This window comes from Narcine bancroftii, chromosome 9 (assembly GCF_036971445.1).
Source record: "Narcine bancroftii isolate sNarBan1 chromosome 9, sNarBan1.hap1, whole genome shotgun sequence".
In the NCBI taxonomy this organism is placed as follows: domain Eukaryota; kingdom Metazoa; phylum Chordata; class Chondrichthyes; order Torpediniformes; family Narcinidae; genus Narcine; species Narcine bancroftii.
The window spans coordinates 91,423,129-91,436,229 of NC_091477.1; the positions used below are offsets into that span (position 1 = coordinate 91,423,129).

Consider the following 13,101-nt stretch of genomic DNA (forward strand, 5'->3'; position numbering starts at 1 on the left):
CATTATCAACCTGATCATTGATATAGATAACAAATAGCAATGGTTCCAGCACTCATCCATGAGGCACACCACTAGTCACAGGCCTTCTCTCTGAAAAGCAATTATCCATCTCTCTGGATTCTCCTATCCAGCCATTGTCAAATCCAGTTCACTACTTCAAAATTAATACAAGGCGTCTGAACCTTCATGACTAACCTCCCATGTGGGACCTTGTCAAAGGCCTTACTAAAGTCCACATAGACAACATTCACAGCCTTTCCTTTGTCAACATTCCTGATAACCTCCTCGAAAAACTCTACAATTAAATACGACCTACCAAGCACAAAGCTATGTTGACTATTGTTACAGAGTTCTGTGTTGTGTATTGGCCTATATGTTGTGTGGTTTTATGTTAAAAAGGCCTTAGAGAGCCAAGGTGAAGGTGGACTGCTGAGAAAGTGGGAGACGGACTGAGCATGTGCAGAAAATTATCGAAAAATTTCTGGACTTGGATGATAAACCACCACTGGGGGTGCTCTGGAGTGGAAGAAGGCCCAGAGCATGAGTCATGGTCTGGAGGACAGTTTAGAATGTGGGGATTTCAAAACGAATGAACATTCCGAAGGCAGCCAGAGGGATCCGGACCAAACCAGTTGTTCCTCTCTCTGCAAGCAACACAAGACAGCTTCAAATTTTGTGCTCTCTCTCTTTCTCTTTCTGCCTGCCTTATTGCTTCCCATTCGGCTTTCCTTTCTGCCTCTCTTTTTTCCTCTAACTTTAGTGTTCTCAAAGCCAACTTTACTTCCTCTGAAGTTTTCTCCTTTGGAAACTGTTTTAATGCAGCTTCTTCATATAACCCTTTCTTACATAGTGCTTAACAATCTTTTGGGCAATTTCCTTTTTTTTCATCCCAGTTCTTACTGTAAGAAGTCTATAACCAACAGTTCTGACTTTTTAGCCATTTTTAAATTAACCACTGAAGGGTTTGCTATGAACTGGTCAATATTCATAGTTGCTGGTTTTTCTGCTGGTGATTTATACACTCACCGTTTATTTTTAATTTCAAGCTGGAGGTTGAGTCAAATTCAGACGACTGATAACGAAGCACAAGTCAATCATCCCTAAAGCTTCCAAATTGGTTTGATCCTGGACGATTCTACCAAATTATGTAACAAGATCAAACCAGCAACCACAAAGAAGGCAAATCACACAGGGGTAAAGATGAACAATTACTTTATTAACAAAAAAATCACCTTCAAACTTTAATTCAAAATCCCCCCTTTTATAACAATGCCCACTATGCAAATCTCTATAACAGTGTAAAATTAATAAATTCCCCAGCCTAAATACAACATACGTGATCAAAGTCTAAGCTACACTTCCAACCAGCCCACAGAAAAACATAGACACAAAATACACAAGACTCACAAAACTTCAATCTCAACCGAAGCAAAGATCATAAACAAAATTCAGTTTGTTTGGTAAATTGAAGCCAAAAGATCTTTGAGAGAGAGAGAGAGAGAGAGAGAGAGAGAGAGAGAGAGAGAGCACAAAATTCAAAGTTGCCTTGTGTTGCTTGCAGAGAGAGGAACCACTGGCTTGGTCCGGATCCTTCTGGCTGCCTTCGGAATGTTCATTCGTTTTGAAATCCCCACATTCTAATCTGTCTTCCAGACCATGACTCATGCTCTGGGCCTTCTTCCACTCCACAGCAAACCCCAGTGGTGGTTTATCATCCAAGTCCAGAAATTTTTAGATCATTTTCTGCACATGCTCAGTCTGTCTCCCACTCTCTCAGCAGTCCACCTTCACCTTGGCTCTCTAAGGCAAACTGTCACTTTTTAACATAAAACCACACAACACATAGGCCAATACACAACACAGAACTCTGTAACACTATCCCTAATCAGTCCATGGCTATAAAAATAATTGTATATCCGATCTCTTAGAATACCTTCCAATAATTTATCTACTACTAACATCAGGCTCACTGACCAATAATTTCCAGTTATTTTTGGAGCCTTTTTTTTAATTAACAGATCACTGTGAGCTACTCTTCAATCCTCTAACACCACACCCGTGGCTAAGGATATTTTAAATATTTCTGCCAGAGACCCTGCAATTTCTACACTAGCCTCCCTCAAGGTCCAAGAGAATATCTTGTCAGGCCCAGGGGATTTATCCACCCTTATTTGTTTTAAGACAGCAAGCACTTCCTCTTTAATCTGTATAGTACCATAGGTACTCACTGCTTGGTTTCCTTACTTCCCACAACTCTTTGCCTGTTTGTGAATACTGATGTTAAAAAAAACATTTATGACCTCTCTTATCTCTTTTGGCTCAATAAAAAGCTGAATGCTCTGATCTTCAAGGCTACCAATTTTGTTCCTTACTATCCTTTAACTCTTAATATACCTGTAAAAACCCTTAGGACTTTCCTTCACATGATCTGCCAAAGCAACCTCATGTCTTCTTTTCGCCATCCTGATTTCTTTCTTGAGGTTTTTCTTGTATTTTTTATAATCCTCAAGTACCTCATTTGCTCCATGTTGCCTATACCTGTTATACACCTCTCTCTTCTAAACCAAATCCCTAATATCCTCAAAAAAAGATTCCCAATGCCTTCTAATCTTGCCTTTGATCCTGATGGGAACATATAAACTCTATATTCTTAAAATTTCACATTTGAAAGACCTTCACTTACCACGCACATCCTTGCCTGTAAACAATTTATCCCAATCCATGTATTCTCGATCCTTTGTCATTTTCTCAAAATTGGCCATTCTCTAATTTAGAATCTCACCCGAGATTCTCCATAATTAAGATGAAATAATGGTATTATGATCACTGGACCCAAAATGTTCCCCTATACATACTTCTGCCACCTGTCCTGTCTCGTTCCCTAATATGAGATCCAATATCCTCTGTATATTGATTTAGAAAACTTTCCTGAACACATTTGATAAATTCCAAGCCATCCAGCTTTTTTACAGTATGGGAACCCCGGTCAATATCTGGAAAGTTTAAATCTCCTATTATCACAATCTTATGTTTCCTGCAGCTATCCACTATCTCTCTATGGATTTGCTCCTCCAATTCTCACTGACTATTGGGCAGTCTATAATCAGTGTGGTCATACCTTCCCATTCCTCAGCTCCACCCATATAGTCTCAGTAAATCACCCCTCTGGCCTGTCCTCCAGAGCACAGTTCTGATATTTTCCCCCTCGAGCAATGCCACTCCTCCCCCTTTCACCACCCCCCCCCCACCCCATTCTATTGCATCTAAAGAAACAGCAGCCTGGAACATTGAGCTGCCAGTCCAGCATCTCCTGCAACCAAGTTTTACTAATGGCACCAAGTGTCATTCCACATGGTTTAAGCTAATCTGCCTTTCCTACAATACGTCTTACATTGAAATAGTTGCTCGTGTGAACATGTCCACCACATTCAACCTGTTGACTTCTAACAGTGCATGCAATCTTAACATAATATTTTCCCTCCTCCACTCCTCTATCTGCTCTGGCACTCTGGGGGGCCCTCCCCCTGAAAATCTAGTTTAAACCCACCAGAGCATTACTAGCATACCTTCCCATAAGAATATTAGTCCCCTTCCAGATCAGATACAAACCATCCCTTCAGAACAGGTCCCACCTTTTCTGGAAGAGACCCCAATGATCCAGAAACCTGAAGGCCTCATCCCCACACCATGTCTTTAACTGCATGTTAAGTTTAATTATCCTTCTATTTCTAACCTCACTTGCACGTGACAAGGGTAGCAATCATGAGATCATGATCCTGGAGGTCCTGGCCTTCAACCTAGCTCCTAACTCCCTGAACTCTGCTTGCAGGACCTCTGCACTGTTCCTTTTTTTTGAATATTTTATTTTGAGAATTTTAAATCAATATGCAGTCAAAATGAAGAATAATCAAAAGGTAAAATATCAATATCCATAATATTAACCAAAAAATACAAATCTTGAACCACATGTCGATATTAAAGAAAGTGTACAAAAAAAGAGTCAACATGTGGTTCAATTATTATAAAGAAAAAATACAATAATATTGCAAAAATGCAAATTCAATGACCATGTTGAACCAAAAGGAGAAAAATATAATAGAAAGATAATAGAGGGAAAGCAGAACAAAATAAGATGAACCCTCCCACCGTGCACCCCCCCCCCCCGAAACAAGAAGAAAAGAAGAAAAATTAAGAAAAGAGAAAGAACAAGGCTTCACCTGGTGTTGTTCAGGTTTGTGTGGGTCCCACAGGTTAAGAACCAGACTGAGGTGGAGAGTACAAAATAAATTTTTATTTCAGGAAGCAATGGGGTTAGTTTATCAAGAAGACCTTTAAACACACACTCACAGTACACAGGGGGAAAAATATACACCAGAGTAATGAGGGATAACTGACAAAACTAACAGAGTTACAGTCAGACACATGCAATGCACATGCTCTAGGCGATGGTACGTTCCCCCACCCCTTGGTCAGTATGGGCAGGGCTCTTGCTATTTAGCCTCAGGACTCACCCCAACCCAGTATGAAAGATGATACTCATGATCTACGAGGAGTCCAAAGAGGCAAAACAAAAGAGCACATGGTCCCTTTATGGTTCTGGGGGCAAAGCTGGGGGGCCAATCATATGGCTAGTATGGGCCCTGTTGATGGCTATGTCCAATGGCTCAAGGCCAAGTGCAGGGGCTCAGCAGGGGTGAACTGAGGTGATTCACCTGGGCCAATCGTGAAGGTCACCTTGATGGCTTGGGGTGAGTTTCTGACCTTGATTGGCAGGTAGTGTGTCCTCCAAATAGAAGCGCAGCAGTGCCGCCCAGTGGTGGATGCTGCCTCTCCATTACACCTGGGATAAATCCCACTCCCATCAAGGGACAAAAATACCAAGCACCGGGGAAAGAAACAACAGTGAGGAATTGTTAAAGATTTACCCCGATGTACCTTGGGTATGAATTCAATATTCTTAAAAATACATCATACCTGTTTCTGAGGTTATAGGGGATCTTCTCCAGGGAAACACAATTATGCATTTCTATCTTCCAGTGGGCTAAACCTAGTTGGGAATCAAATTTCCAAGTAAATGCTATACATTTCATGGCCACTGGTAAAGTGAGCTTAATGAATTTTAATTGATATTTTGACAACCTAATTTTAGGTCTTACATCGTCTAAATTCCCCAATAAAAATAATTCAAGTGCCTGAGGGTATCAAATTCCAGTTTTTTTTTCCCAGGAGATTATCCAAATCTTCCCAGGAAGGCCTCACTTTAGGCCATGACCAGGTTGAATATAAGAAAGTACCTATTTCTTGACCACATTGAAAACTTTGGTCTGATATTTCTGATTTGAATTTATGTAACTTTTGTGGAATAAGGTATAGCTGATACAAGAAGTTATATCACACCAGCCAATACCTTAATCGTGTTAATCATTCTGACCCAACATAAGTCGGACCAGCAAAATGGATCAATTTCTTTACCCAAATCTTATTCCCACTTTTATCTTCATTTATCAAGCCCTGGTTTAGGGGTTCCTCTTCACCCTTCCTACCCATGCCATTGGTCATAGGGACCTTGACATCTGGCTGCTCACTCTCCCTCCTGAGATTGCCATGAACTCAATCTGAAATATATCAGACCCTAGCACCAGGGAGGCAACATACCATCCGGGATACTCAATCTCTTCAACAGAACCTCTTATCTGTTCCCCTAACTATGGAATCCCCCATCACTACAGCTCACCTCTTCTCCATTCCCTTGCTAGCCACAGAACCAGACTCTGTGCCAGAGACCTGATTGCTGTGGCTTGTCCCTAGTAGGTCACCTCCCAAAGAGTATCCAAAATGGTATACTTGTTATTGAGGGGATTGGCCACAGGGGTGCCCTGCACTGCCTGGCTGTTCCTTTTACCTCTCCTGACTGTCATCCATCTACCTTCCTCCTGCCTCCTAGGTGTGATAGTGTCCCTCTGCTTCCCAGATGATCCGAAGTTCAACTGACTCCAGCTCCAATCCCTTAACTCAGTTTGTCAGGAGCTGCAGCTGGATGCACTTCTCACTGATAAAGTCATCAGGGATACTGCTGGCTTCCCTGATGACCCACATTTTGCAAGAGGAGCATTTGTCTGCATCGGCTGCATTCCCACTGTCTAAGACTAGATGAACAAAATATGATATCTAAAAAACGTCCCCTTACTTGTGCCTACCTGCTGAATCTATTTTGTTCCTCAAATAGGGTGGCCCTTTCTTTCTTCAACTCCAACTATTCTTCACCTCTTACCAGTTCTTGCCAAAGCCTGTTGAGCCAAAGCATTACCACTCTGACTCAACCCACTCTGACAAATGACTGAAAACAAGTCCCAGATTGCAGTGCAAGCAAGTGTTTGATACAAAGCCATCCATGAATTAGTATGAGAAGACAACCACCTTCCTAAAATATTGAAATTTCAAGAAAAGATAGAATTTCAGTTGAACTGTGAAAACTGAGGGACAGTTTTAGGTCTTAAGTGTCTATAAAAAACCTTATTTATTTACCAGAAGCAAAGACAGATGCACAAGGCTTGCCAGCAGCTATACTTCATTAGAAGTTTGAGATTTGGTATGTCACCAAAGACTCTTGCAAATTTATACAGGTTTACTGTGAACAGCCAAAGCATAGGACAGGAAAAGGCCACAGAGAGTTGTGAAGTCAGCCAGTGTCATCATGGGCATTTAGCGTAAACTTCACTAAGGACATCTACAAGAGGCAGTGTCTCAAGAAAGCAACCTCTATCATCAAAGATCCTCCACCATCCAGGCCAGATCTTCTCACTGCTACCACCTGGAGCCTGAAGATGAACACCCAACGGTACTAAAATAGCTTCTTCCCCTCCACCAACAGATTTCTGAATGGACAATGAACCACAGATGCAACTCATTTTTTCTCTTGCACTAATTTATTTTCTTTTTTCAAAAAATGGAAGTTATGGCAATTTTTCACCTCTAATATTGAGAAAAAAGAATGAATTTCACGACACATGTTCATGACCATAAATTCTCATTCTGGATTCTGTATCCATGAAGTGATACCATAATTCCATCTTCCAAACCCAAGTGAGACTGGAGTGATTTCAATTTGTACAGTGGAAATTAGTTGCATAATATTGCTGGCAAGGTAGTTAAGGCTCATTCTTTAGAGCTTGCAAATATTTGCTGAACATATTCTGACAGGATATCAGTGTTCTTTCATGATGGTAAATTATGTATCTCCATATTTTTAATAATATAGCAGCAAGGACAGTTTCATGAATAGAGGAAACACTTCGTGGGCCTTTATCCATGTTAGAAAACATCAGAAAGCAACAGAAAGAAGAAAAGATGCATGCAGTTTGATTTTCAGATTAGTGGTAATGATAATGAGTTTTTGTCATATACATATGCACTAAGATTCTTACTTGCTGCAATCAAACATGTATTTCATGAGAAGAAACAACTACAATAGTATGTATTAAATTAAATTTAAAATGTATTATAAATACAGGTACAAAAGGGAGAGATGAATATTTATAGCTACTATCACACAAGACAGAAAAGAGGTGTGACAATAGTGCAGACAGGCCTTTTCATGGTGTTGGAGTATTTTATGATTAGTGTAGAATGGTAGGGTTCAAGATCCTGATTGCCATTGGAACAAAATAGTTCTTGCACCTAGAAGTGCTGGCCCTCAGGCTTCTGTATCTTCTTCCCAATGGTTCCAATATAAAGAGGTTGTGACTAAGGTGATGGTGGTCCTTTATGCCTTCTTGAGGCATTCAATGGATGTGAAGTTAGAGCTTGTGATGGATCTGGCTCTGTTTGTTTCCTTTTGGAGACTTCTGCATTCCTTGGCAGTTGAATTCCCTAAACAAGATGGCAGTATTCATTCCACAGTGCACCTGTAAAAGTTTGATACAGTCTTTGACCTGCCAAATCTCCTCAGACTTCTTAGAAAGTAGAAGCTTTGGTGTGCCTTCTTCAACTTTATTTAAAATTTTAATCCACATTACATTCAAAAATTTTCAAATATGATAATTTGTACACAAAAAACAAAGTGGTTTATAACAAATCCCCACTCCCTCTCATCCACCCCAATTACCCTTTCCACTGCCTTCTTCATAGTTGCCTCAATATGCTGGTTCCAGGAGAGATCTAACATCCAATAACAGTAATTTTCTTTGCATTTGGTTACTTTCATAAAATTCTCTATGATATTTCCAATTCTACCTTAATCCAATCTCAAGCCTTGTAAAAGTTAAAAAAATTTAAGCTTTTTATTTCCTAGTTTACTGTTTCTCAGAATTTTTCAGTCTGATTGACATCTCAATTGCATGGCAAACAAGAAATCCATGCTGGAGGCTACAGAGAACAAATCCTTTCCAACTGATTAAAATCTAGGCCATTAAATACTCTCTATATAATGGTAGAAATCAGCAAAAACCTTTTACTGATATTGAGACGAGTATTAATTCCCTTTTCTGAAAGGGGAATCTACTGAAATTATTGGTCCACTTAACCAACTTCAAGTGTTTTTGTGTGCAGAGCTGTTGATTATCCTTAATCCCCTACCACCTTATCTTTTGAATAAATAAACCTTTGTCTTTTCTGCAAATGAAATATTTCTTATTATAACTGAGCCCACGGCTATCACATTTTGTTTACTGTGGGTGGTGAATCTGCAGCTGGCAGTGAGAAACATACATTAGGTAGGTGATTTACTGCCAGTGGTAACCCATCACCAACTTCTGAGTGAAATGCAAAGGCCATAGATGATTAATAGAAAATAGATTTTTTTAATGCATCTAAGCCTGATGGTTGCTATTATCTGGATATTTCCTTATTGATTTATATTTCACTTTATGGCTTACTTTGTAGGGTTTTTTTATGGATGTACAATTTATTTTTGTGTTGTTATTGATATAGTCTAGTCACAGCATCCTCTTGTAAATGTATTGTTTACCAGTTAACATTTTTGAAAGGTTATTTTGATTTATTGTCAAAAGTGTGTTAATAGAATTAAACAGCTATAACACAATTATAATAATTGATATTACAAAAACAAATGTCAGTGTGAAAAGCATTACGCAGAAAATGGAAATGGTGCTTCTAAAGAGTAATAAATAACATAACACTGATTAAATCAGGAATTTTGTTGATTCAAGTTGCTATCTATACATTGTCATTCAGAAATGTTTCTTCTTAATTAATAAGCTTTTTTTGTAACAACCTCATGTTCAGTCAATGCTATTTGACTGAACATAATCAAATCAAAAGATATATATCAAATTAAGGCAGCTTTAATGGCAGCACTGCAGCTAGTGCTGACCTGGGAGAGCAGGGAGTGGAGAAGCAGTGCTCATGATGCCAGCACAGCACTCATTAAACAACCCGTTAGAAGAGTTGACTGTTTTTTTTCCAACATGCTGTAACCACGGAGGACTGAGCCCAAGATGGCACCATCTGTGCTGGGCAGCGTACCATGAGGAGCCAGGGGAGCAGCAGGTCAACGCAGGGCACCATAAAAATGGGAATACTTCCTACTAAGAAGAATAAACCTGGGAAATGACACTACAGGAAGGTGACCATGGCAATGGACCAGTGAGGCACATGACAGCTGAAGGACCCAGAGAGGCTGCTGGAGACTGACTCATGGGAACTAGGTACCAGAACCAGGATTTGAGAGGGTGCTGAGGGCAAGAAGAGCTCTTGAAGGGCCTCAGACACTGAAGGCTTCCAGATCATATTGGAAGTTTTGCATCTGGAGCTCAGGTTGCCCCTGGATTGAATGGGAGTCTGATGTTGCAGAGGTTGCAGGAGTGGTGGAGGCCAATCCACAGGAACTCATTGTTCTGAAGGGACTCTCTTTTAACTCTTTGTTAACTCTTTGTTTGCCTTTACAAGGCAAAAGTTGATGTATATCATATATTACATTTTTGTATTATTTCATTACAAGAGCATTTAAACTCATTACAAATGTAATGTGAATTAATAAAAATGTGAATATATCCTTGGTTGAGTTAAATAAATGCAGCTTCATATTTTTCGATATAAGATTTATGGTTTAATATCAAAATATCACAGACACCTACTGAGGAAAGCCAAAGTCAAGCATTAAACCAGGAGTTCAATCATAGAACCTTCAAAGCACAAAAAACTGATTCTCAACTATAATATGCAATCACTTAATTAAGTTCAATCTTAATGAGCAAAAATGTTCAGTTCATGCACCAGTAAGAAGATTTACAAACCAACAATTTAGCTTAATGAAGAATTTTATTTTATAAAAATGTGCCAGAAGAACTCCACAACTGGCAACCCAAGGAACCAGCAAAAAGAAAATCAATGGAAAAAAAAATCATTTTAATAGAGTTGATTCGACCAACCAATGATAAAGAAAGGGGCGACCAATTTGATAGCGCCCCTTTGACGTGTATGATTTTTTATTTATTTAATTTTTTATTTTTCACACCATAAATCACATTTTTCACACATATACAGTGACTTTTTCTCCCCCCCCCTCCCTCCTCCCAAGCCACCCCCCCACCCCCCCCCTCCCATCCATTTTAGGTATACAATCTAGGTTACATTAAACCAGTCAGATAATGTTGTAATTCAACAAAAATACTCCAGAAATTCTACTGAGTCCTTTCTTTTCTTTCCTTCTCCTTCCATCAACTTAGGTAATGATTGTCCCCGGTAGGTTTTCGCTATTGTATTTAATGTAAGGCTCCCATATTTGTTCAAATATTTCAATATTATTTCTTAAACTATATGTAATTTTTTCTAATGGAATACATTTATTCATTTCTATATACCATTGTTGTATTTTCAGATTATCTTCCAATTTCCAGGTTGACATAATACATTTTTTTGCTACGGCTAGGGCTATCTTAACAAATCTTTTTTGTGCATCCTCCAAATCAATTCCAAATTCTTTGTTTTTTATGTTACTTAGAAGAAAGATCTCTGGATTCTTTGGTATATTGTTTTCTGTTATTTTATTTAATATCTGATTGAGATCTTCCCAAAATTTTTCTACTTTCTCACATGTCCAGATTGCATGAATTGTTGTTCCCATTTCTTTTTTACATCGAAAACATCTATCAGATACTGTTGGGTCCCATTTATTTAACTTTTGAGGTGTAATGTATAGTCTGTGTATCCAGTTATATTGTATCATACGTAGCCTCGTATTTATTGTATTTCTCATCGTTCCAGAACATAATTTCTCCCATGTTTCCTTTTTTATCTTTATATTTAAATCTTGTTCCCATTTTTGTTTAGTTTTACCATTTGTTTTCTCATTCTCTTTTTCTTGCAGTTTAATATACATATTTGTTATAAATCTTTTGATTATCATTGTATCTGTAATCACATATTCAAGGTTACTTCCCTCTGGCAAACTCAAATTGCTTCCTAATTTATCTTTCAAGTAGGATCTCAGTTGGTAATATGCCAGCGCTGTATCTCCAGTTATATTGTACTTATCTCTCATTTGTTCAAAGGATAAGAATCTACTTCCTGAAAAACAATTCTCTATTCTTTTAATCCCTTTTTTTTCCTATTCTCTAAAGGAAAGGTTATCTATTGTAAAAGGGAGTAACTTATTTTGCGTCAATATTAGTTTTGGTAATTGATAATTTGTTTTATTTCTTTCTACATGAATCTTTTTCCATATATTGAGGAGATGATGTAATACTGGAGAAGTTCTTAAGGAGAAAAATTTTTCTCTTATGTTTTTGTGGTTTTTAGTAATTGTTATACCTAAATAGGTATATTGATGTTTTACAATTTTAAAAGGAAGGTTAGCATTCATTGGTACCAAATTATTTAAAGGAAAAAGCTCACTCTTACAGAGATTTAACTTATAACCTCAAAATAAGTTTTTTAAAACGTAAAATAAATAAGAATAAATAAAAAATGAAATGAAATTTTAAAATTGTAAAACTAAATGTTCTCCAAAGCAACACATAACCCCCTGATGAAGATGGGAACAAACATTCAACCTGCGGAGCACCCCAGTCGAACCCCGCCCACAGCTGTTTGAATAAAGTTGTGTTTGAATAAAATGGCATTGCCAGAATGAGGAGCCGGATGATAACTCTCACACCAGGGTGACTCTCACAAAGTGTCTCCCTATCCCTATTAGTAAGAGTCTTTTACTTTATTCATATATTATTAAGTATATGAGTAAGGCTTTATTTGTAAACTTGGTGGGGGGAGAGGAGGTTAATTATGACAGTGACATGTTTAGCGTAGTGCTGTTATAGCGCCAGTGACCAGGGTTCGAATTTAAATTTTGTAAATTACAGGAATTACTTGCTTAAAGTTAACTTTATATAATTAAGGGCTCTGATACTAATTTTTTTTCAAATTACTGTATTAGGCAATGTAAGTGTGTATCTCAGACAGCCAGAAAGTGCGCATATCCATTATCCATCAATCCATATGGGTGCTGGATACCAGGATTTTACTGTAGATTACACACACACACACACACACACACACACACACACACACACACACACACACACACACACACACACACACACACACACACACACACAAAATGTGTTAGGGATAGAGAACATATCATTGAACAAAATCAAAACACAAGATTATATTTATTGCTGCAATGAAAAGAATAAGAACAGGTCAACAGCATGTTTGCAAATAGTAGCTGATCTTTTAGTCTGCCAGAAAATATTACTCACAATATATAATAGGAATACCGAAGACTGGGGAACACTGTTTCATCAGGTTGTAATTATACAGATGACAGTAAATGTGTCCTCTGTATTAGGAATGGTATAAGAGTGAGATAGATCAGATATGAGTGGTATCGCATCAACAAACATGCACTCAATGTCAACAAAACTAAGAAATTGATTGTGAACTTCAGGAAGGGGAAACCAGGAGAACTCAAACCTGTTCTCATTGAGGAGTCAACAGTGGAGAGCACTGTAAAGTGAAACTTCAAATTCTTGGTTGTCAGCCTCTCTGAAGACCTATCCTGAGGCCATCGTGTCAATTCAGTCATGAAGGAAGCATGCCAGTGGCTATATTTCATTAAGAGTTTGAAGACATTTGATATGT

General features: G+C 38.3%; 1 protein-coding gene across 3 annotated transcripts in view; it reads right to left on the bottom strand.

Annotated features, from left to right (window-relative positions):
• The window catches only part of si (sucrase-isomaltase), a 244,673-nt gene extending 243,068 nt beyond the window's left edge, over positions 1-1,605 (bottom strand). For 2 of the 3 annotated variants that reach the window (XM_069896805.1, XM_069896810.1), the window contains exon 1: positions 1,408-1,496. The gene's annotated coding sequence lies outside the window, so the exon portion shown is untranslated. Of the gene's footprint in view, positions 1-1,407; positions 1,497-1,545 lie in introns of those variants that run through there. The other variant, XM_069896806.1, reaches the window with a different exon arrangement.
• Between the last annotated feature and the right edge of the window lie 11,496 nt (positions 1,606-13,101).